This window comes from Camellia sinensis, chromosome 15 (assembly GCF_055761805.1).
Source record: "Camellia sinensis isolate YWXY chromosome 15, ASM5576180v1, whole genome shotgun sequence".
Lineage (NCBI taxonomy): Eukaryota > Viridiplantae > Streptophyta > Magnoliopsida > Ericales > Theaceae > Camellia > Camellia sinensis.
Genome location: NC_138975.1, coordinates 57,618,712 through 57,643,992, shown reverse-complemented (window position 1 = coordinate 57,643,992; position 25,281 = coordinate 57,618,712). Strand labels below are relative to the sequence as shown.

General features: G+C 43.3%; 1 long non-coding RNA gene across 1 annotated transcript; it reads left to right on the top strand.

Moving 5' to 3' along the window:
* The first annotated feature begins 7,675 nt into the window (after window positions 1-7,675).
* On the top strand, window positions 7,676-13,947 carry LOC114321309 (uncharacterized). Its single transcript, XR_003650235.2, has 5 exons — window positions 7,676-7,960; window positions 9,316-9,356; window positions 9,722-9,769; window positions 10,436-10,528; window positions 13,574-13,947. It is a non-coding gene; the product is annotated as an uncharacterized LOC114321309 (long non-coding RNA).
* The last annotated feature ends 11,334 nt before the right edge of the window (window positions 13,948-25,281 follow it).

The window sequence follows — 25,281 nt, the reverse complement described above, 5'->3', positions numbered from 1 at the left end:
GTGGCAGATATGTAGATACGGGGTTTCCATACCATTTCTTGCGCAATACGGTTCGAACACTCGAGCACCTATGCGAATTCTCCTGCACAGTGGCAGATATGTAAATACGGGGTTTCGGTACCATTTCCTGCGCATTACGGTTCGAACACTCGAACACCTATACGGATTCTCCTGCACAGTGGCAGATATGTAAATACGGGGTTTCCATACCATTTCTTGCGCAATACGGTTCGAACACTCGAGCACCTATGCGGATTCTCCTGCATAGTGGCAGATATGTAAATACGGGGTTTCGGTACCATTTCTTGCGCATTACGGTTCGAACACTCGAACACCTATACGGATTCTCCTGCACAGTGGCAGATATGTAAATACGGGGTTTCCGTACCATTTCTTGCGCATTACGGTTCGAACAATCGAACACCTATACGGATTCTCCTGCACAGTGGCAGATATGTAAATACGGGGTTTCCGTACCATTTCTTGCGCATTACGGTTCGAACACTCGAACACCTATACGGATTCTCCTGCACAGTGGCAGATATGTAAATACGGGGTTTATATACCATTTCTTGCGCATTACGGTTCGAACACTCGAACACCTATTCGGATTCTCCTGCACAGTGGCAGATATGTAAATACGGGGTTTCGGTACCAATTCTTGCGCATTACGGTTCGAACACTCGAACACCTATACGGATTCTCCTGCACAGTGGCAGATATGTAAATACGGGATTTCGGTACCATTTCTTGCGCATTACGGTTCGAACACTCGAACACCTATACGGATTCTCCTGCACAGTGGCAGATATGTAAATACGGGGTTTCGGTACCATTTCTTGCGCATTACAGTTCGAACACTCGAACACCTATACGGATTCTCCTGCACAGTGGCAGATATTTAAATATGGGGTTTACATACCATTTCTTGCGCATTACGGTTCGACCACACGAACACCTATACGAATTCTCCTGCACAGTGGCAGATATGTAAATACGGGGTTTCGGTACCATTTCCTGCGCATTACGGTTCGAACACTCGAACACCTATACCGATTCTCCTGCACAGTGGCAGATATGTAAATACGGGATTACGGTACCATTTCTTGCGCATTACGGTTCGAACACTCGAACACCTATACGGATTCTCCTGCACAGTGGCAGATATGTAAATACGGGGTTTCGGTACCATTTCTTGCGCAATACGGTTCGAACACTCGAGCACCTATTCGGATTCTCCTGCACAGTGGCAGATATGTAAATACGGGGTTTCGGTACCATTTCTTGCGCATTACGGTTCAAACACTCGAATACCTATACGGATTCTCCTGCACAGTGGCAGATATGTAAATACGGGGTTTACATACCATTTCTTGCGCATTACGGTTCGAACACACGAAGACCTATACGGATTCTCCTCCACAGTGGCAGATATGTAAATATGGGGTTTCGGTACCATTTCTTGCGCAATACGGTTCGAACACTCGAGCACCTATTCGGATTCTCCTGCACAGTGGCAGATATATAAATACGGGGTTTCGGTACCATTTCTTGCGCATTACGGTTCGAACACTCGAACACCTATACGGATTCTACTGCACAGTGGCAGATATGTAAATACGGGGTTTACATACCATTTCTTGCGCATTACGGTTCGAACACACGAAGACCTATACGAATTCTCCTGCACAGTGGCAGATATGTAAATACGGGGTTTCGGTACCATTTCCTGCGCATTACGGTTCGAACACTCGAACACCTATACGGATTCTCCTGCACAGTGGCAGATATGTAAATACGGGGTTTCCATACCATTTCTTGCGCAATTCGGTTCGAACACTCGAGCACCTATGCGGATTCTCCTGCACAGTGGCAGATATGTAAATACGGGGTTTCGGTACCATTTCCTGCGCATTACGGTTCGAACACTCGAACACCTATACGGATTCTCCTGCACAGTGGCAGATATGTAAATACGGGGTTTCCATACCATTTCTTGCGCAATACGGTTCGAACACTCGAGCACCTATGCGGATTCTCCTGCACAGTGGCAGATACGTAAATACGGGGTTTCCGTACCATTTCTTGCGCATTACGGTTCGAACACTCGAACACCTATACGGATTCTCCTGCACAGTGGCAGATATGTAAATACGGGGTTTACATACCATTTCTTGCGCATTACGGTTCGAACAATCGAACACCTATACGGATTCTCCTGCACAGTGGCAGATATGTAAATACGGGGTTTCCGTACCATTTCTTGCGCATTACGGTTCGAACACTCGAACACCTATACGGATTCTCCTGCACAGTGGCAGATATGTAAATACGGGGTTTACATACCATATATTTGCGCATTACGGTTCGAACAATCGAACACCTATACGGATTCTCCTGCACAGTGGCAGATATGTAAATACGGGGTTTCCGTACCATTTCTTGCGCATTACGGTTCGAACACCCAAACACCTATACGGATTCTCCTGCACAGTGGCAGATATGTAAATACGGGGTTTGCATACCATTTCTTGCGCATTACGGTTCGAACACTCGAACACCTATTCGGATTCTCCTGCACAGTGGCAGATATGTAAATACGGGGTTTCGGTACCATTTCTTGCGCATTACGATTCGAACACTCGAACACCTATACGGATTCTCCTGCACAGTGGCAGATATGTAAATACGGGGTTTCGGTACCATTTCCTGCGCATTACGGTTCGAACACTCGAACATCTATACGGATTCTCCTGCACAGTGGCAGATATGTAAATACGGGGTTTCCATACCATTTCTTGCGCAATACGGTTCGAACACTCGAGCACCTCTGCGGATTCTCCTGCACAGTGGCAGATATGTAAATACGGGGTTTCGGTACCATTTCTTGCGCATTACGGTTCGAACGCTCGAACACCTATACGGATTCTCCTGCACAGTGGCAGATATGTAAATACGGGATTTCGGTACCATTTCTTGCGCATTACGGTTCGAACACTCGAACACCTATACGGATTCTCCTGCACAGTGGCAGATATGTAAATACGGGGTTTCGGTACCATTTCTGGCGCATTACGGTTCGAACACTCGAACACCTACACGGAATATCCAGCACAGTGGCAGATATGTAAATACGGGGTTTACATACCATTTCTCGCGCATTACGGTTCGGACACTCGAACACCTATACGGATTCTCCTGCACAGTGGCAGATACGTAAATACGGGGCTTCCGTACCATTTCTTGCGCATTACGGTTCGAACACTCGAACACCTATACGGATTTCCTGCACAGTGGCAGATTTGTAAATACGGGGTTTACATACCATTTCTTGCGCATTACGGTTCGAACAATCGAACACCTATACGGATTCTCCTGCACAGTGGCAGATATGTAAATACGGGGTTTCCGTACCATTTCTGGCGCATTACGGTTCGAACACTCGAACACCTATACGGATTCTCCTGCACAGTGGCAGATATGTAAATACGGGGTTTACATACCATATATTTGCGCATTACGGTTTGAACAATCGAACACCTGTACGGATTCTCCTGCACAGTGGCAGATATGTAAATACGGGGTTTCCGTACCATTTCTTGCGCATTACGGTTCGAACACCCGAACACCTATACGGATTCTCCTGCACAGTGGCAGATATGTAAATACGGGGTTTACATACCATTTCTTGCGCATTACGGTTCGAACACTCGAACACCTATTCGGATTCTCCTGCACAGTGGCAGATATGTAAATACGGGGTTTCGGTACCATTTCTTGCGCATTACGATTCGAACACTCGAACACCTATACGGATTCTCCTGCACAGTGGCAGATATGTAAATACGGGTTTCCATACCATTTCTTGCACATTACGGTTCGAACACTCGAACACCTATGCGGATTCTCTTACAAAGTGGCAGATATGTAAATACGGGGTTTCGGTACCATTTCTTGCGCATTACGGTTCGAACACTCGAACACCTATACGGATTCTCCTGCACAGTGGCAGATATGTAAATACGGGGTTTCGGTACCATTTCTGGCGCATTACGGTTCGAACACTCGAACACCTATACGGAATATCCAGCACAGTGGCAGATATGTAAATACGGGGTTTACATACCATTTCTCGCGCATTACGGTTCGAACACTCGAACACCTATACGGATTCTCCTGCACAGTGGCAGATACGTAAATACGGGGTTTCCGTACCATTTCTTGCGCATTACGGTTCGAACACTCGAACACCTATACGGATTCTCCTGCACAGTGGCAGATATGTAAATACGGGGTTTACATACCATTTCTTGCGCATTACGGTTCGAACAATCGAACACCTATACGGATTCTCCTGCACAGTGGCATATATGTAAATACGGGGTTTCCGTACCATTTCTTGCGCATTACGGTTCGAACACTCGAACACCTATACGGATTCTCCTGCACAGTGGCAGATATGTAAATACGGGGTTTACATACCATATATTTGCGCATTACGGTTCGAACAATCGAACACCTATACGGATTCTCCTGCACAGTGGCAGATATGTAAATACGGGGTTTCCGTACCATTTCTTGCGCATTACGGTTCGAACACCCGAACACCTATACGGATTCTCCTGCACAGTGGCAGATATGTAAATACGGGGTTTCGGTACCATTTCTTGCGCAATACGGTTCGAACACTCGAGCACCTATTCGGATTCTCCTGCACAGTGGCAGATATGTAAATACGGGGTTTCGGTACCATTTCTTGCGCATTACGGTTCAAACACTCGAATACCTATACGGATTCTCCTGCACAGTGGCAGATATGTAAATACGGGGTTTACATACCATTTCTTGCGCATTACGGTTCGAACACACGAAGACCTATACGGATTCTCCTCCACAGTGGCAGATATGTAAATATGGGGTTTCGGTACCATTTCTTGCGCAATACGGTTCGAACACTCGAGCACCTATTCGGATTCTCCTGCACAGTGGCAGATATATAAATACGGGGTTTCGGTACCATTTCTTGCGCATTACGGTTCGAACACTCGAACACCTATACGGATTCTACTGCACAGTGGCAGATATGTAAATACGGGGTTTACATACCATTTCTTGCGCATTACGGTTCGAACACACGAAGACCTATACGAATTCTCCTGCACAGTGGCAGATATGTAAATACGGGGTTTCGGTACCATTTCCTGCGCATTACGGTTCGAACACTCGAACACCTATACGGATTCTCCTGCACAGTGGCAGATATGTAAATACGGGGTTTCCATACCATTTCTTGCGCAATTCGGTTCGAACACTCGAGCACCTATGCGGATTCTCCTGCACAGTGGCAGATATGTAAATACGGGGTTTCGGTACCATTTCCTGCGCATTACGGTTCGAACACTCGAACACCTATACGGATTCTCCTGCACAGTGGCAGATATGTAAATACGGGGTTTCCATACCATTTCTTGCGCAATACGGTTCGAACACTCGAGCACCTATGCGGATTCTCCTGCACAGTGGCAGATACGTAAATACGGGGTTTCCGTACCATTTCTTGCGCATTACGGTTCGAACACTCGAACACCTATACGGATTCTCCTGCACAGTGGCAGATATGTAAATACGGGGTTTACATACCATTTCTTGCGCATTACGGTTCGAACAATCGAACACCTATACGGATTCTCCTGCACAGTGGCAGATATGTAAATACGGGGTTTCCGTACCATTTCTTGCGCATTACGGTTCGAACACTCGAACACCTATACGGATTCTCCTGCACAGTGGCAGATATGTAAATACGGGGTTTACATACCATATATTTGCGCATTACGGTTCGAACAATCGAACACCTATACGGATTCTCCTGCACAGTGGCAGATATGTAAATACGGGGTTTCCGTACCATTTCTTGCGCATTACGGTTCGAACACCCAAACACCTATACGGATTCTCCTGCACAGTGGCAGATATGTAAATACGGGGTTTGCATACCATTTCTTGCGCATTACGGTTCGAACACTCGAACACCTATTCGGATTCTCCTGCATAGTGGCAGATATGTAAATACGGGGTTTCGGTACCATTTCTTGCGCATTACGATTCGAACACTCGAACACCTATACGGATTCTCCTGCACAGTGGCAGATATGTAAATACGGGGTTTCGGTACCATTTCCTGCGCATTACGGTTCGAACACTCGAACATCTATACGGATTCTCCTGCACAGTGGCAGATATGTAAATACGGGGTTTCCATACCATTTCTTGCGCAATACGGTTCGAACACTCGAGCACCTCTGCGGATTCTCCTGCACAGTGGCAGATATGTAAATACGGGGTTTCGGTACCATTTCTTGCGCATTACGGTTCGAACACTCGAACACCTATACGGATTCTCCTGCACAGTGGCAGATATGTAAATACGGGATTTCGGTACCATTTCTTGCGCATTACGGTTCGAACACTCGAACACCTATACGGATTCTCCTGCACAGTGGCAGATATGTAAATACGGGGTTTATATACCATTTCTTGCGCATTACGGTTCGAACACTCGAACACCTATTCGGATTCTCCTGCACAGTGGCAGATATGTAAATACGGGGTTTCGGTACCAATTCTTGCGCATTACGGTTCGAACACTCGAACACCTATACGGATTCTCCTGCACAGTGGCAGATATGTAAATACGGGATTTCGGTACCATTTCTTGCGCATTACGGTTCGAACACTCGAACACCTATACGGATTCTCCTGCACAGTGGCAGATATGTAAATACGGGGTTTCGGTACCATTTCTTGCGCATTACAGTTCGAACACTCGAACACCTATACGGATTCTCCTGCACAGTGGCAGATATTTAAATATGGGGTTTACATACCATTTCTTGCGCATTACGCACTACAACAAAAAGTGTCTTTGGAGACGAAAACTAATGACGAAAATAAATTTTGTCACGAAAGACGTACCATTTAGTGAAGAAAATAATTTTTCGTCTCCAAATGTACCATTTTTAGAGACAAAAATAAAATTTCGTCACCAATCTGCATACATAATAAAAAAATTAGGTGACGAAATTATTTTTCGTCATTATTTATATTTTTTTTGTCACTAAAGATTTTCCCGCTAATTTTTCGGATGGTGCCAAATTTTCAGACTTTTGGTGAGGAAAAAATTGGTCACCAATAATAAAATTATTAATGACGAATATATTTTCATCACCAATAATTTTTAATATTTTAATATTATTTAGTGAGAAAACTATTTCTGTGGCTAATAATTTTATCTTTTAGTGAAGAAATAATTTTGCCACCAAATAAATGGTTTAGTTGCTAAAAGTTTTTTCGAGGAAAATGAATATATTGGCGCCTTAGATATATCAGTTCTTCTTCTCACACATAGATTTGACCACCAAACCTCATCCTACATGACCTCAATATGTTTGGTTTTATTTTCAGAAACTTGTTTCAGATTTATTTTTTTCTGAAAAACTAAAAAAAAAAATTAGTGAAAAAATAAAAAAGTTCTTATTATTTTTGTATAATTTTATTTTTAGGAAGTCATAAATAATTTTTAAAATTTTTAAAATATATTTTTAATTGTTATAGTTCTCAAATTAATTTTAATTTTGAAAAACAAAAACAAAAAATTATTTTTATTTTTAATTTCAATTTCAATTTTTTTTTGGGCGATGGGTAGTTTACCTCTCAAAATTTCCTCTTTTTTTTTCTAAGATAGGTAAACCCCTCTTTTGTTCTCTAATTTCTCTCTCTCTCTCTCTCTCTCGTTTTGAATAAACACACAAATCAGTTCAGAGAGAATACAATCAAGACCCTTTCTCAATCTCTCTACAAATTCGTGGACTTCTCTTATGGCGAGACCCAATCAAGAAGCAATCGAGACCTTCATGAGCATCACCGCGCGCCCGAGTCGGTTGCCTTGTAAAAACTCGAGGTGAATTTTTAATTTTTTCATTTTCCCCCATCATTTAGCTATCGAAATTCACGATTAATGTGATTGTTTGTCCTAGGGTTTTGTATTGGAGTTTCAATATTTTGTTCATGTGTTGCATTGCGTGTTGGGTTGTTGGAATTAGCTTAAAGTTAGGGGTTTTTTTTATAATTAAAAAAACTGCTTCGATTGTGGATTTAGTCTGTGAGTGCTGTTCTATTCTCATTATCATTTGTAAAGTGATTAATTTTCTAAAACCATCTTTCTGGTGCTGAGGAAACTCAGTAGAACTGTAATTTTCAATCTTCATCGTGTTTTTTTTTTTTTTTTTTTTTTTTTGGGGGGGGGGGCACCTCATCTGTTTTTGGTTTGAAATGATGTCTCTAAGTCAAAAGAGTTATTTTGGGCTCAGTCAAGAGGAGGTGTATTTTTCCCAGCTCGTTATTATTGTGAATTGAAGATTCCAAATTTTGAATGACCATATTTTATATATTCTGGGCAAGCCAATTTTAGCATAAGCTTCATGTGGTCGTAAATGAATGCTTTTGTTATCCTGAAGGATTAATTTGCATTATAGATAGCTCAAGGGCATTGATGTCACAGTATTTACTAATTGATGGTGGATGTCTTTGGAATTGATTACAGCTTTTCTATTCTTTTCTTTATGGTTTGTTATTTATTAGGGTCCTTGTTTATGAAGGTGTGTGACTATATGTGAACTACCACAACCATCCTTTATCGGGTCGAATTATGTCACAGATAAGCCAGTAAGCATGACTGTAGTAGATTTAGAATTGGTAACCACTCAGCATGTTTGGGATTGTTGGATATAGTTAGACACATTTTATGATTCTTATGTTTAGTTTTGTTGGATATTTGAATAAAATTTGGGATATTGAAATGCATTTGATATTAATTTGGTTACATTAGTAATTGTTATGATGTGTTAAGCTTAGTTTATATTATTTGGTTTGGATATTATAAACTTGGAATTCAGTTGTCCCCCGTTTTAATTCTATTTTGTCCACCATTTTAATTCTATTTTGTCCATTTCTTGGACTTGGCATGGGAGATCTCAAAATCATGATTGGCATGCAAACATGTCGGAATCATATCATATTTGAACCTAGAGAGGGAGCTTTCATATTTGTAGGGACCATTCAACATCCACATGCGTATCTGTATTTGTCCACAGACAATCAACGATGAGTCAATTGCATGTCTATATGCATGTGCATATGTTTGCCTTTTTAAATTTTGTTTTTGGTATTAATTTGTTCACCTTCTTTCTTTATTTCTTCATTCCATCTCTTTCTTAACTTCTGTTTTCTCTGTTTCGGCAACTATTGACTTTACAGCAAACTCTTCTATCTTAGGTTGGTCGGCAACCACCAACTCGGTAAGTGATTTTACGTTTAAATTTGTTTGGTAACATAAGCTAACTTCAAGCTTGGCAATCTTATCATTACTAGTTCCTTTATCAATGCACACTTATTTTTCATATAGCAGTACATAATTTTTGACACAATCACTATGCCCATGTTAGTGTCTAGATTATTTGAACTTTGCCATGATGGTTACCTCATTTGTTGCTGTTGTGGAGGTTTGTTTCTCCTCTTGATAGAATAAACTGATGACCAAAGTGCATTCTCATTGCCATTGTTATGTTGATATACTTTTTGATGACTTATTGGTGGGGAAACTCAACCATTTTTGGTCAAAGGCTTGAAAATTTTGAGAATATGGAATTTTTTTTTCTTGCAGGATGCTACGATTCTTATTCCAATGCTGTCATCCTTGTCCAAAACTAAGGTACACTTCACATTTTTCTTCCTTCTATGTGTAGTTTTTGCTAGTCATAATTGTTATATTTTCTCATATATAAACCAGGTATTGAGCTTTTTCTTAAAATACCCAGACTCATTAAAGTGATGGTACAGCGCTATGACAAAGCTCTAAGAGGCCAAATGGAATACATTGTCAACTTGTCTAGGCCTGGTGCCTTATCCCCATTAGACGAGGCCTTTTATGATTGGTCTCAGCATAAAGCCTCTCATAAAACTGAATCACTTTGCTCTTAATCCCCTCCCTCCTCTCCTCCCCATTAATTTCTAAACTTTTACATAGTTTTGTGTCCTATGGGTGTTAGTCAATTTGTGAAAGAACTGAATATTCCTGTCATAAAGCCCTTGCCTTCTGCCTCCATCTAATTTCTTCCATATGAACAATGTGTCCCAACTCCATTGTGACTTATTCCCTTCCTACTCATTATTTAAAAACTTATGTCTCAATACCAATACAAAAGGGATAGGGAGAAAACTGATATAGTGAATGACTTTCCATAACTGGTATAGTAAAAAATTATAGTGAATGACTAGCGTCAAGGTAAAATGTTTTATATATGTTGATTGTCAAAAATTAAGTTTCTTCTTAATAATGTTATATTTTCTTGTTTTTGTTGGTGTTTCAATTGTGTAGGAACAATCAGTAGCTAATGTGAATAATATGATGCAAATGAAGACAAAACATCGATGTGGATCAAAATCAATCCTGGTCAGGGTATACAGCTCGGTGCGTTCTACTAATTTATTTTGTTGGATTAGTAGGCTTTGTTAATATATTATGTTTTTGTGTTAATTTAGTAGAAATTTCTTAATCAACTAGGGTAGAATAAAAAAAAAACTTTGACATTTAGGGGCGAAAGGTCACAAAAAAATAGTGAAATATGCATATAAAGATCCGAGAAACATCACAAACACCTTGAGACGGAGCAACATAAGTTGTGCAAACGTATGAAAGAAGCGCGTGGCTCCCAATTTGAAAACTACTTTGAAATTTGCACTATTTCAACACGTAGGCATGAAACTAAGTAAAAAAATGAACTTTTCCAACGCGTAAGCTTGAAAATAGGCCATCGGAGGGCTAAATCGTGTAACAGCCATGAGACGGCCCGGGTAACACCTCAAACACCTCGGGAGGGACCAAAGTAAGTTGCAAAAACTTACGGAACTAACACGGGACACACGGTTTGAAAACTAAGTCCAAAAATGCACTTTTTCACACTTAAGCTTGAAAATAGGCCTTTGGGGGCCAAAATCGTGCAACAGCTACGAGACGGCCCGGGAAACACCTCAAACACCTTGGGATGGACAAATGTGAGTTGTGGAAACTTACAAAACTAGTGCGGGACTCCCGGTTCGAAAACTAAGTCCAAAACTACACTTTTTCACACTTAAGCTTCAAAATAGGCCATCGGAGGGCTAAATCGTGTAACAGCCACGAGACGGCCCGGGTAACACCTCAAACACCTCGGGAGGGACCAATGTGAGTTGTGGAAACTTACGGAACTAGCACGGGACTCCCGGTTTGAAAACTAAGTCCAAAAATGCACTTTTTCACACTTAAGCTTGAAAATAGGCTTTCGGAGGCGAAAATCGTGCAACAGCAGCGAGACGGCCCGGGGAACACCTCAAACACCTCAGGAGTGACCAATGGAGTTGTGAAAACTTACGGAACTAGCACGGGACTCCCGGTTTGAAAACTAAGTCCAAAAATGCACTTTTTCACACTTAATATTGAAAATAGGCCTTCGGGGGCCAAAATTGTGCAACAGCCACGAGACGGCCCGGGAAACACCTCAAACACCTTGGGATGGACAAATGCGAGTTGTGGAAACTTACGAAACTAGCACGGGACTCCCGGTTCGAAAACTAAGTCCAAAACTGCACTTTTTCACACTTAAGCTTCAAAATAGGCCATTGGAGGGCTAAATCGTGTAACAGCCACGAGACAGCCCGGGTAACACCTCAAACACCTTGGGAGGCACCAATGTGAGTTGTGGAAACTTACGGAACTAGCACGGGACTCCCAGTTTGAAAACTAAGTCCAAAAATGCACTTTTTCACACTAAAGCTTGAAAATAGGCTTTCGGGGGCCAAAATCGTGAAACAGCCACGAGACAGCCCCGGGAACACCTCAAACACCTTGGGATGAACCAATGTGAGTTGTGGAAATTTACGAAACTAGCACGGGACACCCGGTTTGAAAACTAAGTCCAAAAATGTATTTTTCCACACTTAAGCTTGAAAATAGGCCTTCGGGAGCCAAAATCGTGCAACAGCCACGAGACGGCCTAGGAAACACCTCAAACACTTCAGGAGGGACCAATCTGAGTTGTAGAAACTAACGGAACTAGTACGGGACTCCCGATTTGAAAATTATGTCCAAAAATGTACTTTTTTACACTTAAGCTTGAAAATAGGCCTTCGGGGGCCAAAATCGTGCAACAGCCACGAGACGGCCCAGGAAACACCTCAAACACCTCGGGACGGACCAATAGCACAGGACTCTCGGTTTGAAAACTAAGTTCAAAATGTATTTTTTTACACTTAAGCTTGAAAATAGGCCTTCGGGGGCCAAAATCGTGCAACAGTCACGAGACGGCCTGGGGAACAACTCAAACACCTCGGGATGGACCAATGTGAGTTGTGGAAACTTACAGAACTAGCATGAGACTCCTTGTTCGAAAACTAAGTCCAAAAATGCACGTTTTTACACTTAAGCTTGAAAATAGGCCTTCGGGAGCCAAAATCGTGCAACAGCCACGAGACGGCCTAGGAAACACCTCAAACATCTCGGGATGGACCAATGTGAGTTGTGGAAACTTACGGAACTAGCACGGGACTCCCGGTTTGAAAACTAAGTCCAAAAATGCATTTTTCCACACTTAAGCTTGAAAATAGGCCTTCGAGGGCCAAAATCGTGCAACAGTCACAAGACGGCCCGGGGAACACCTCAAACACCTCGGGAGGGACCAATGTGAGTTGTGGAAACTAATGGAACTAGCACGGGACTCTCGGTTTGAAAACTATGTCCAAAAATGCACTTTTTTACACTTAAGCTTGAAAATAGGCCTTCGGGGGCAAAATCGTGCAACAGCCACGAGAAGGCCCGGGAAACACTTCAAACACCTCGGGATGGACCAATGTGAGTTGTGACTCTCGGTTTGAAAACTAAGTCCAAAAAAGTATTTTTCCACACTTAAGCTTGAAAGTAGGCCTTCGGGGGCCAAAATCGTGCAACAGCCACGAGACGGCCTGGGGAACAACTCAAACACCTCGGGATGGACCAATGTGAGTTGTGAAAACTTACGGAACTAGCATGAGACTCCCGATTCGAAAACTAAGTCCAAAAATGCACCTTTCCACACTTAAGCTTGAAAATAGGCCTTCGGGGGCCAAAATCGTGCAATAGCCACGAGACGGCCTAGGAAACACCTCAAACACCTCGGGATGGACCAATGTGAGTTGTGAAAACTTACGAAACTAGCATAAGACTCCCAGTTTGAAAACTAAGTCCAAAAATGCACTTTTCCATACTTAAGTTTGAAAATAAGCCTTCGGGGGCCAAAATCGTGCAACAGCCACGAGACGGCCCGGGAAACACTTCAAACACCTCAGGACGGACTAATGTGAGTTGTGGAAACTTACAGAACTAGCACGGGACTCCCGGTTTGAAAACTAAGTCCAAAAATGTATGTTAAATTCTATATGTTATGGATAAAATAATAGTTGTCTAACTGACATTTTTTTTTTTTTGTGTTTCATTTTTTTGCAGATTCGAGATTTGATATGGACGTGTTTGGTAATTTGGAGGGCCGATGGTAGCTCATTTTGTGTTTTGGTCATATTACCTTACATGTATTTTGGTTGTGTTGTAAATTTTATATTTTTATTAGTATTACGGGGCATGTTTGGTAATCTGCCCTTGATATTTTATTTTTGTTGATATTAGTAGACATGTTTTTTGTTGGATATTAGGAGATGTGTTTGGTAATCTGCATACGGTTGATATTATATTTTTGTAGATATTAGTAGTTTTTTGTGGATATTAGGAGACATGTTTATAATCACTATGCAGTTCATATTGTATTTTTGTGGATAGTGTTAAAATTCGATTGCGATGTTTATGAAAATGAACAGATTTTTCTATTGGTTTGTAATAGATATTTTATTGAATATGTTATTGAAATGCGCAGGGAATTGTTACTGAAAAGAAAAAATTTCGAAAGAAAATAGTACACCTATTTTCAAAAATTTTAAATTTTATTAGTGACGAAATAAAAAATGTCGCTATTAGTTTTCAAAAAACATGACGAATAATTTTGTCACATTTGCTGAGTATTTCGTCGCTAAATTGAAATATTTGGTAACAAAATATTATTTGTCATTGAATAATTTTCTTTTTTGCTCATTTTAGTAACGAATTTTTTTGTCACCTTAATCTATATCATTGGTGATGAAAACTTTCGTCACTAAAATATATTTGGTGACGAAATATTTCGTCGCAAAAAATAATTAAAATAAAATATTATTTAGTTTTGGTGACGAAATTGATGTTTTAGAGGACGAAAAATTTAACATTTGGAGATGAAACATTTCGTCACCAAAAATGAAAAATAGGTGACGAAACTGTTTTTCGTCACCACGTACTTTTTGTGACGACGTATAGGCCACGAACGTGGTGACAAATTTTTTTCGTCACAGATCACTTTAGTGACGAAATTTTGATGTTTGGAGACGAAATCAGTTTGTCACCAAAGGCCCTTTTTGTTGTAGTGACGGTTCGACCACACGAACACCTATACGAATTCTCCTGCACAGTGGCAGATATGTAAATACGGGGTTTCGGTACCATTTCCTGCGCATTACGGTTCGAACACTCGAACACCTATACCGATTCTCCTGCACAGTGGCAGATATGTAAATACGGGATTTCGGTACCATTTCTTGCGCATTACGGTTCGAACACTCGAACACCTATACGGATTCTCCTGCACAGTGGCAGATATGTAAATACGGGGTTTCGGTACCATTTCTTGCGCAATACGGTTCGAACACTCGAGCACCTATTCGGATTCTCCTGCACAGTGGCAGATATGTAAATACGGGGTTTCGGTACCATTTCTTGCGCATTACGGTTCAAACACTCGAATACCTATACGGATTCTCCTGCACAGTGGCAGATATGTAAATACGGGGTTTACATACCATTTCTTGCGCATTACGGTTCGAACACACGAAGACCTATACGGATTCTCCTCCACAGTGGCAGATATGTAAATATGGGGTTTCGGTACCATTTCTTGCGCAATACGGTTCGAACACTCGAGCACCTATTCGGATTCTCCTGCACAGTGGCAGATATATAAATACGGGGTTTCGGTACCATTTCTTGCGCATTACGGTTCGAACACTCGAACACCTATACGGATTCTACTGCACAGTGGCAGATATGTAAATACGGGGTTTACATACCATTTCTTGCGCATTACGGTTCGAACACACGAAGACCTATACGAATTCTCCTGCACAGTGGCAGATATGTAAATACGGGGTTTCGGTACCATTTCCTGCGCATTACGGTTCGAACACTCGAACACCTATACGGATTCTCCTGCACAGTGGCAGATATGTAAATACGGGGTTTCCATACCATTTCTTGCGCAATTCGGTTCGAACACTCGAGCACCTATGCGGATTCTCCTGCACAGTGGCAGATATGTAAATACGGGGTTTCGGTACCATTTCCTGCGCATTACGGTTCGAACACTCGAACACCTATACGGATTCTCCTGCACAGTGGCAGATATGTAAATACGGGGTTTCCATACCATTTCTTGCGCAATACGGTTCGAACACTCGAGCACCTATGCGGATTCTCCTGCACAGTGGCAGATACGTAAATACGGGGTTTCCGTACCATTTCTTGCGCATTACGGTTCGAACACTCGAACACCTATACGGATTCTCCTGCACAGTGGCAGATATGTAAATACGGGGTTTACATACCATTTCTTGCGCATTACGGTTCGAACAATCGAACACCTATACGGATTCTCCTGCACAGTGGCAGATATGTAAATACGGGGTTTCCGTACCATTTCTTGCGCATTACGGTTCGAACACTCGAACACCTATACGGATTCTCCTGCACAGTGGCAGATATGTAAATACGGGGTTTACATACCATATATTTGCGCATTACGGTTCGAACAATCGAACACCTATACGGATTCTCCTGCACAGTGGCAGATATGTAAATACGGGGTTTCCGTACCATTTCTTGCGCATTACGGTTCGAACACCCAAACACCTATACGGATTCTCCTGCACAGTGGCAGATATGTAAATACGGGGTTTGCATACCATTTCTTGCGCATTACGGTTCGAACACTCGAACACCTATTCGGATTCTCCTGCACAGTGGCAGATATGTAAATACGGGGTTTCGGTACCATTTCTTGCGCATTACGATTCGAACACTCGAACACCTATACGGATTCTCCTGCACAGTGGCAGATATGTAAATACGGGGTTTCGGTACCATTTCCTGCGCATTACGGTTCGAACACTCGAACATCTATACGGATTCTCCTGCACAGTGGCAGATATGTAAATACGGGGTTTCCATACCATTTCTTGCGCAATACGGTTCGAACACTCGAGCACCTCTGCGGATTCTCCTGCACAGTGGCAGATATGTAAATACGGGGTTTCGGTACCATTTCTTGCGCATTACGGTTCGAACACTCGAACACCTATACGGATTCTCCTGCACAGTGGCAGATATGTAAATACGGGATTTCGGTACCATTTCTTGCGCATTACGGTTCGAACACTCGAACACCTATACGGATTCTCCTGCACAGTGGCAGATATGTAAATACGGGGTTTCGGTACCATTTCTGGCGCATTACGGTTCGAACACTCGAACACCTACACGGAATATCCAGCACAGTGGCAGATATGTAAATACGGGGTTTACATACCATTTCTCGCGCATTACGGTTCGAACACTCGAACACCTATACGGATTCTCCTGCACAGTGGCAGATACGTAAATACGGGGCTTCCGTACCATTTCTTGCGCATTACGGTTCGAACACTCGAACACCTATACGGATTCTCCTGCACAGTGGCAGATTTGTAAATACGGGGTTTACATACCATTTCTTGCGCATTACGGTTCGAACAATCGAACACCTATACGGATTCTCCTGCACAGTGGCAGATATGTAAATACGGGGTTTCCGTACCATTTCTGGCGCATTACGGTTCGAACACTCGAACACCTATACGGATTCTCCTGCACAGTGGCAGATATGTAAATACGGGGTTTACATACCATATATTTGCGCATTACGGTTTGAACAATCGAACACCTGTACGGATTCTCCTGCACAGTGGCAGATATGTAAATACGGGGTTTCCGTACCATTTCTTGCGCATTACGGTTCGAACACTCGAACACCTATACGGATTCTCCTGCACAGTGGCAGATTTGTAAATACGGGGTTTACATACCATTTCTTGCGCATTACGGTTCGAACAATCGAACACCTATACGGATTCTCCTGCACAGTGGCAGATATGTAAATACGGGGTTTCCGTACCATTTCTTGCGCATTACGGTTCGAACACTCGAACACCTATACGGATTCTCCTGCACAGTGGCAGATATGTAAATACGGGGTTTCCGTACCATTTCTTGCGCATTACGGTTCGAACACTCGAACACCTATACGGATTCTCCTGCACAGTGGCAGATATGTAAATACGGGGTTTCCGTACCATTTCTTGCGCATTACGGTTCGAACACTCGAACACCTATACGGATTCTCCTGCAAAGTGGCAGATATGTAAATACGGGGTTTACATACCATATCTTGCGCTTTACGGTTCGAACAATCGAACACCTATACGGATTCTCCTGCACAGTGGCAGATACGTAAATACGGGGTTTCCGTACCATTTCTTGCGCATTACGGTTCGAACACTCGAACACCTATACGGATTCTCCTGCACAGTGGCAGATTTGTAAATACGGGGTTTACATACCATTTCTTGCGCATTACGGTTCGAACAATCGAACACCTATACGGATTCTCCTGCACAGTGGCAGATATGTAAATACGGGGTTTCCGTACCATTTCTTGCGCATTACGGTTCGAACACTCGAACACCTATACGGATTCTCCTGCACAGTGGCAGATATGTAAATACGGGGTTTACATACCATATATTTGCGCATTACGGTTCGAACAATCGAACACCTATACGGATTCTCCTGCACAGTGGCAGATATGTAAATACGGGGTTTCCGTACCATTTCTTGCGCATTACGGTTCGAACACCCGAACACCTATACGGATTCTCCTGCACAGTGGCAGATATGTAAATACGGGGTTTACATACCATTTCTTTCGCATTACGGTTCGAACACTCGAACACCTATTCGGATTCTCCTGCACAGTGGCAGATATGTAAATACGGGGTTTCGGTACCATTTCTTGCGCATTACGATTCGAGCACTCGAACACCTATACGGATTCTCCTGCACAGTGGCAGATATGTAAATACGGGGTTTCCATACCATTTCTTGCACATTACGGTTCGAACACTCGAACACCTATGCGGATTCTCCTACAAAGTGGCAGATATGTAAATACGGGGTTTCGGTACCATTTCTTGCGCATTACGGTTCGAACACTCGAACACCTATACGGATTCTCCTGCACAGTGGCAGATATGTAAATACGGGGTTTCGGTACCATTTCTGGCGCATTACGGTTCGAACACTCGAACACCTATACGGAATATCCAGCACAGTGGCAGATATGTAAATACGGGGTTTACATACCATTTCTTGCGCATTACGGTTCGAACAATCGAACACCTATACGGATTCTCCTCCACAGTGGCAGATTTGTAAATACGGGGTTTCCGTACCATTTCTTGCGCATTACGGTTCGAACACTCGAACACCTATACGGATTCTCCTGCACAGTGGCAGATATGTAAATACGGGGTTTACATACCATATATTTGCGCATTACGGTTCGAACAATCGAACACCTATACGGATTCTGCTGCACAGTGGCAGATATGTAAATACGGGGTTTCCGTACCATTTCTTGCGCATTACGGTTCGAACACCCGAACACCTATACGGATTCTCCTGCACAGTGGCAGATATGTAAATACGGGGTTTGCATACCATTTCTTGCGCATTACGGTTCGAACACTCGAACACCTATTCGGATTCTCCTACACAGTGGCAGATATGTAAATACGGGGTTTCGGTACCATTTCTTGCGCATTACGATTCGAACACTCGAACACCTATACGGATTCTCCTGCACAGTGGCAGATATGTAAATACGGGGTTTCCATACCATTTCTTGCACATTACGGTTCGAACACTCGAACACCTATGCGGATTCTCCTACAAAGTGGCAGATATGTAAATACGGGGTTTCGGTACCATTTCTTGCGCATTACGGTTCGAACACTCGAACACCTATACGGATTCTCCTGCACAGTGGCAGATATGTAAATACGGGGTTTCCGTACCATTTCTTGCGCATTACGGTTCGAACACTCGAACACCTATACGGATTCTCCTGCACAGTGGCAGATATGTAAATACGGGGTTTACATACCATTTCTTGCGCATTACGGTTCGAACACTCGAACACCTATTCGGATTCTCCTGCACAGTGGCATATATGTAAATACGGGGTTTCGGTACCATTTCTTGCGCATTACGATTCGAACACTCGAACACCTATCCGGATTCTCCTGCACAGTGGCAGATATGTAAATACGGGGTTTACATACCATTTCTTGCGCATTACGGTTCGAACACTCGAACACCTATACGGATTCTCCTGCACAGTGGCAGATATGTAAATACGGGGTTTCCATACCATTTCTTGCACATTACGGTTCGAACACTCGAACACCTATGCGGATTCTCCTACAAAGTGGCAGATATGTAAATACGGGGTTTCGGTACCATTTCTTGCGCATTACGGTTCGAACACTCGAACACCTATACGGATTCTCCTGCACAGTGGCAGATATGTAAATACGGGGTTTCGGTACCATTTCTGGCGCATTACGGTTCGAACACTCGAACACCTATACGGAATATCCAGCACAGTGGCAGATATGTAAATACGGGGTTTACATACCATTTCTTGCGCATTACGGTTCGAACAATCGAACACCTATACGGATTCTCCTCCACAGTGGCAGATTTGTAAATACGGGGTTTCCGTACCATTTCTTGCGCATTACGGTTCGAACACTCGAACACCTATACGGATTCTCCTGCACAGTGGCAGATATGTAAATACGGGGTTTACATACCATATATTTGCGTATTACGGTTCGAACAATCGAACACCTATACGGATTCTCCTGCACAGTGGCAGATATGTAAATACGGGGTTTCCGTACCATTTCTTGCGCATTACGGTTCGAACACCCGAACACCTATACGGATTCTCCTGCACAGTGGCAGATATGTAAATACGGGGTTTGCATACCATTTCTTGCGCATTACGGTTCGAACACTCGAACACCTATTCGGATTCTCCTGCACAGTGGCAGATATGTAAATACGGGGTTTCGGTACCACTTCTTGCGCATTACGATTCGAACACTCGAACACCTATACGGATTCTCCTGCACAGTGGCAGATATGTAAATACGGGGTTTCCATACCATTTCTTGCACATTACGGTTCGAACACTCGAACACCTATGCGGATTCTCCTACAAAGTGGCAGATATGTAAATACGGGGTTTCGGTACCATTTCTTGCGCATTACGGTTCGAACACTCGAACACCTATACGGATTCTCCTGCACAGTGGCAGATATGTAAATACGGGGTTTCCGTACCATTTCTTGCGCATTACGGTTCGAACACTCGAACACCTATACGGATTCTCCTGCACAGTGGCAGATATGTAAATACGGGGTTTACATACCATTTCTTGCGCATTACGGTTCGAACACTCGAACACCTATTCGGATTCTCCTGCACAGTGGCATATATGTAAATACGGGGTTTCGGTACCATTTCTTGCGCATTACGATTCGAACACTCGAACACCTATCCGGATTCTCCTGCACAGTGGCAGATATGTAAATACGGGGTTTACATACCATTTCTTGCGCATTACGGTTCGAACAATCGAACACCTATACGGATTCTCCTGCACAGTGGCAGATATGTAAATACGGGGTTTTCGTACCATTTCTTGCGCATTACGGTTCGAACACTCGAACACCTATACGGATTCTCCTGCACAGTGGCAGATATGTAAATACGGGGTTTCCGTACCATTTCTTGCGCATTACGATTCGAACACCCGAACACCTATACGGATTCTCCTCCACAGTGGCAGATATGTAAATACGGGGTTTCGGTACCATTTCTTGCGCAATACGGTTCGAACACTCGAGCACCTATTCGGATTCTCCTGCACAGTGGCAGATATGTAAATACGGGGTTTCGGTACCATTTCTTGCGCATTACGGTTCGAACACTCGAATACCTATAGGAATTCTCCTACACAGTGGCAGATATGTAAATACGGGGTTTACATACCATTTCTTGCGCATTACGGTTCGAACACACGAAGACCTATACGGATTCTCCTCCACAGTGGCAGATATGTAAATATGGGGTTTCGGTACCATTTCTTGCGCAATACGGTTCGAACACTCGGGCACCTATTTGGATTCTCCTGCACAGTGGCAGATATGTAAATACGGGGTTTCGGTACCATTTCTTGCGCATTACGGTTCGAACACTCGAACACCTATACGGATTCTCCTGCACAGTGGCAGATATGTAAATACGGGGTTTACATACCATTTCTTGCGCATTACGGTTCGAACACACGAAGACCTATACGAATTCTCCTGCACAGTGGCAGATATGTAAATACGGGGTTTCGGTACCATTTCTTGCGCATTACGGTTCGAACACTCGAACACCTATACGGATTCTCCTGCACAGTGGCAGATATGTAAATACGGGGTTTACATACCATATATTTGCGCATTACGGTTCGAACAATCGAACACCTATACGGATTCTCCTGCACAGTGGCAGATATGTAAATACGGGGTTTCCGTACCATTTCTTGCGCATTACGGTTCGAACACCCGAACACCTATACGGATTCTCCTGCACAGTGGCAGATATGTAAATACGGGGTTTACATACCATTTCTTGCGCATTACGGTTCGAACACTCGAACACCTATTCGGATTCTCCTGCACAGTGGCAGATATGTAAATACGGGATTTCGATACCATTTCTTGCGCAATACGGTTCGAACACTCGAGCACCTATTCGGATTCTCCTGCACAGTGGCAGATATGTAAAGACGGGGTTTCGGTACCATTTCTTGCGCATTACGGTTCAAACACTCGAATACCTATACGGATTCTCCTGCACAGTGGCAGATATGTAAATACGGGGTTTACATACCATTTCTTGCGCATTACGGTTCGAACACACGAAGACCTATACGAATTCTCCTGCACAGTGGCAGATATGTAAATACGGGGTTTCGGTACCATTTCCTGCGCATTACGGTTCGAACACTCGAACATCTATACGGATTCTCCTGCACAGTGGCAGATATGTAAATACGGGGTTTCCATACCATTTCTTGCGCAATACGGTTCGAACACTCGAGCACCTCTGCGGATTCTCCTGCACGGTGGCAGATATGTAAATACGGGGTTTCGGTACCATTTCTTGCGCATTACGGTTCGAACACTCGAACACCTATACGGATTCTCCTGCACAGTGGCAGATATGTAAATACGGGATTTCGGTACCATTTCTTGCGCATTACGGTTCGAACACTCGAACACCTATACGGATTCTCCTGCACAGTGGCAGATATGTAAATACGGGGTTTCGGTACCATTTCTGGCGCATTACGGTTCGAACACTCGAACACCTACACGGAATATCCAGCACAGTGGCAGATATGTAAATACGGGGTTTACATACCATTTCTCGCGCATTACGGTTCGAACACTCGAACACCTATACGGATTCTCCTGCACAGTGGCAGATACGTAAATACGGGGCTTCCGTACCATTTCTTGCGCATTACGGTTCGAACACTCGAACACCTATACGGATTCTCCTGCACAGTGGCAGATTTGTAAATACGGGGTTTACATACCATTTCTTGCGCATTACGGTTCGAACAATCGAACACCTATACGGATTCTCCTGCACAGTGGCAGATATGTAAATACGGGGTTTCCGTACCATTTCTGGCGCATTACGGTTCGAACACTCGAACACCTATACGGATTCTCCTGCACAGTGGCAGATATGTAAATACGGGGTTTACATACCATATATTTGCGCATTACGGTTCGAACAATCGAACACCTATACGGATTCTCCTGCACAGTGGCAGATATGTAAATACGGGGTTTCCGTACCATTTCTTGCGCATTACGGTTCGAACACCCGAACACCTATACGGATTCTCCTGCACAGTGGCAGATATGTAAATACGGGGTTTACATACCATTTCTTGCGCATTACGATTCGAACACTCGAACACCTATTCGGATTCTCCTGCACAGTGGCAGATATGTAAATACGGGGTTTCGGTACCATTTCTTGCGCATTACGATTCGAACACTCGAACACCTATACGGATTCTCCTGCACAGTGGCAGATATGTAAATACGGGTTTCCATACCATTTCTTGCACATTACGGTTCGAACACTCGAACACCTATGCGGATTCTCCTACAAAGTGGCAGATATGTAAATACGGGGTTTCGGTACCATTTCTTGCGCATTACGGTTCGAACACTCGAACACCTATACGGATTCTCCTGCACAGTGGCAGATATGTAAATACGGGGTTTCGGTACCATTTCTGGCGCATTACGGTTCGAACACTCGAACACCTATACGGAATATCCAGCACAGTGGCAGATATGTAAATACGGGGTTTACATACCATTTCTTGCGCATTACGGTTCGAACAATCGAACACCTATACGGATTCTCCTCCACAGTGGCAGATTTGTAAATACGGGGTTTCCGTACCATTTCTTGCGCATTACGGTTCGAACACTCGAACACCTATACGGATTCTCCTGCACAGTGGCAGATATGTAAATACGGGGTTTACATACCATATATTTGCGCATTACGGTTCGAACAATCGAACACCTATACGGATTCTGCTGCACAGTGGCAGATATGTAAATACGGGGTTTCCGTACCATTTCTTGCGCATTACGGTTCGAACACCCGAACACCTATACGGATTCTCCTGCACAGTGGCAGATATGTAAATACGGGGTTTGCATACCATTTCTTGCGCATTACGGTTCGAACACTCGAACACCTATTCGGATTCTCCTACACAGTGGCAGATATGTAAATACGGGGTTTCGGTACCATTTCTTGCGCATTACGATTCGAACACTCGAACACCTATACGGATTCTCCTGCACAGTGGCAGATATGTAAATACGGGGTTTCCATACCATTTCTTGCACATTACGGTTCGAACACTCGAACACCTATGCGGATTCTCCTACAAAGTGGCAGATATGTAAATACGGGGTTTCGGTACCATTTCTTGCGCATTACGGTTCGAACACTCGAACACCTATACGGATTCTCCTGCACAGTGGCAGATATGTAAATACGGGGTTTCCGTACCATTTCTTGCGCATTACGGTTCGAACACTCGAACACCTATACGGATTCTCCTGCACAGTGGCAGATATGTAAATACGGGGTTTACATACCATTTCTTGCGCATTACGGTTCGAACACTCGAACACCTATTCGGATTCTCCTGCACAGTGGCATATATGTAAATACGGGGTTTCGGTACCATTTCTTGCGCATTACGATTCGAACACTCGAACACCTATCCGGATTCTCCTGCACAGTGGCAGATATGTAAATACGGGGTTTACATACCATTTCTTGCGCATTACGGTTCGAACACTCGAACACCTATACGGATTCTCCTGCACAGTGGCAGATATGTAAATACGGGGTTTCCATACCATTTCTTGCACATTACGGTTCGAACACTCGAACACCTATGCGGATTCTCCTACAAAGTGGCAGATATGTAAATACGGGGTTTCGGTACCATTTCTTGCGCATTACGGTTCGAACACTCGAACACCTATACGGATTCTCCTGCACAGTGGCAGATATGTAAATACGGGGTTTCGGTACCATTTCTGGCGCATTACGGTTCGAACACTCGAACACCTATACGGAATATCCAGCACAGTGGCAGATATGTAAATACGGGGTTTACATACCATTTCTTGCGCATTACGGTTCGAACAATCGAACACCTATACGGATTCTCCTCCACAGTGGCAGATTTGTAAATACGGGGTTTCCGTACCATTTCTTGCGCATTACGGTTCGAACACTCGAA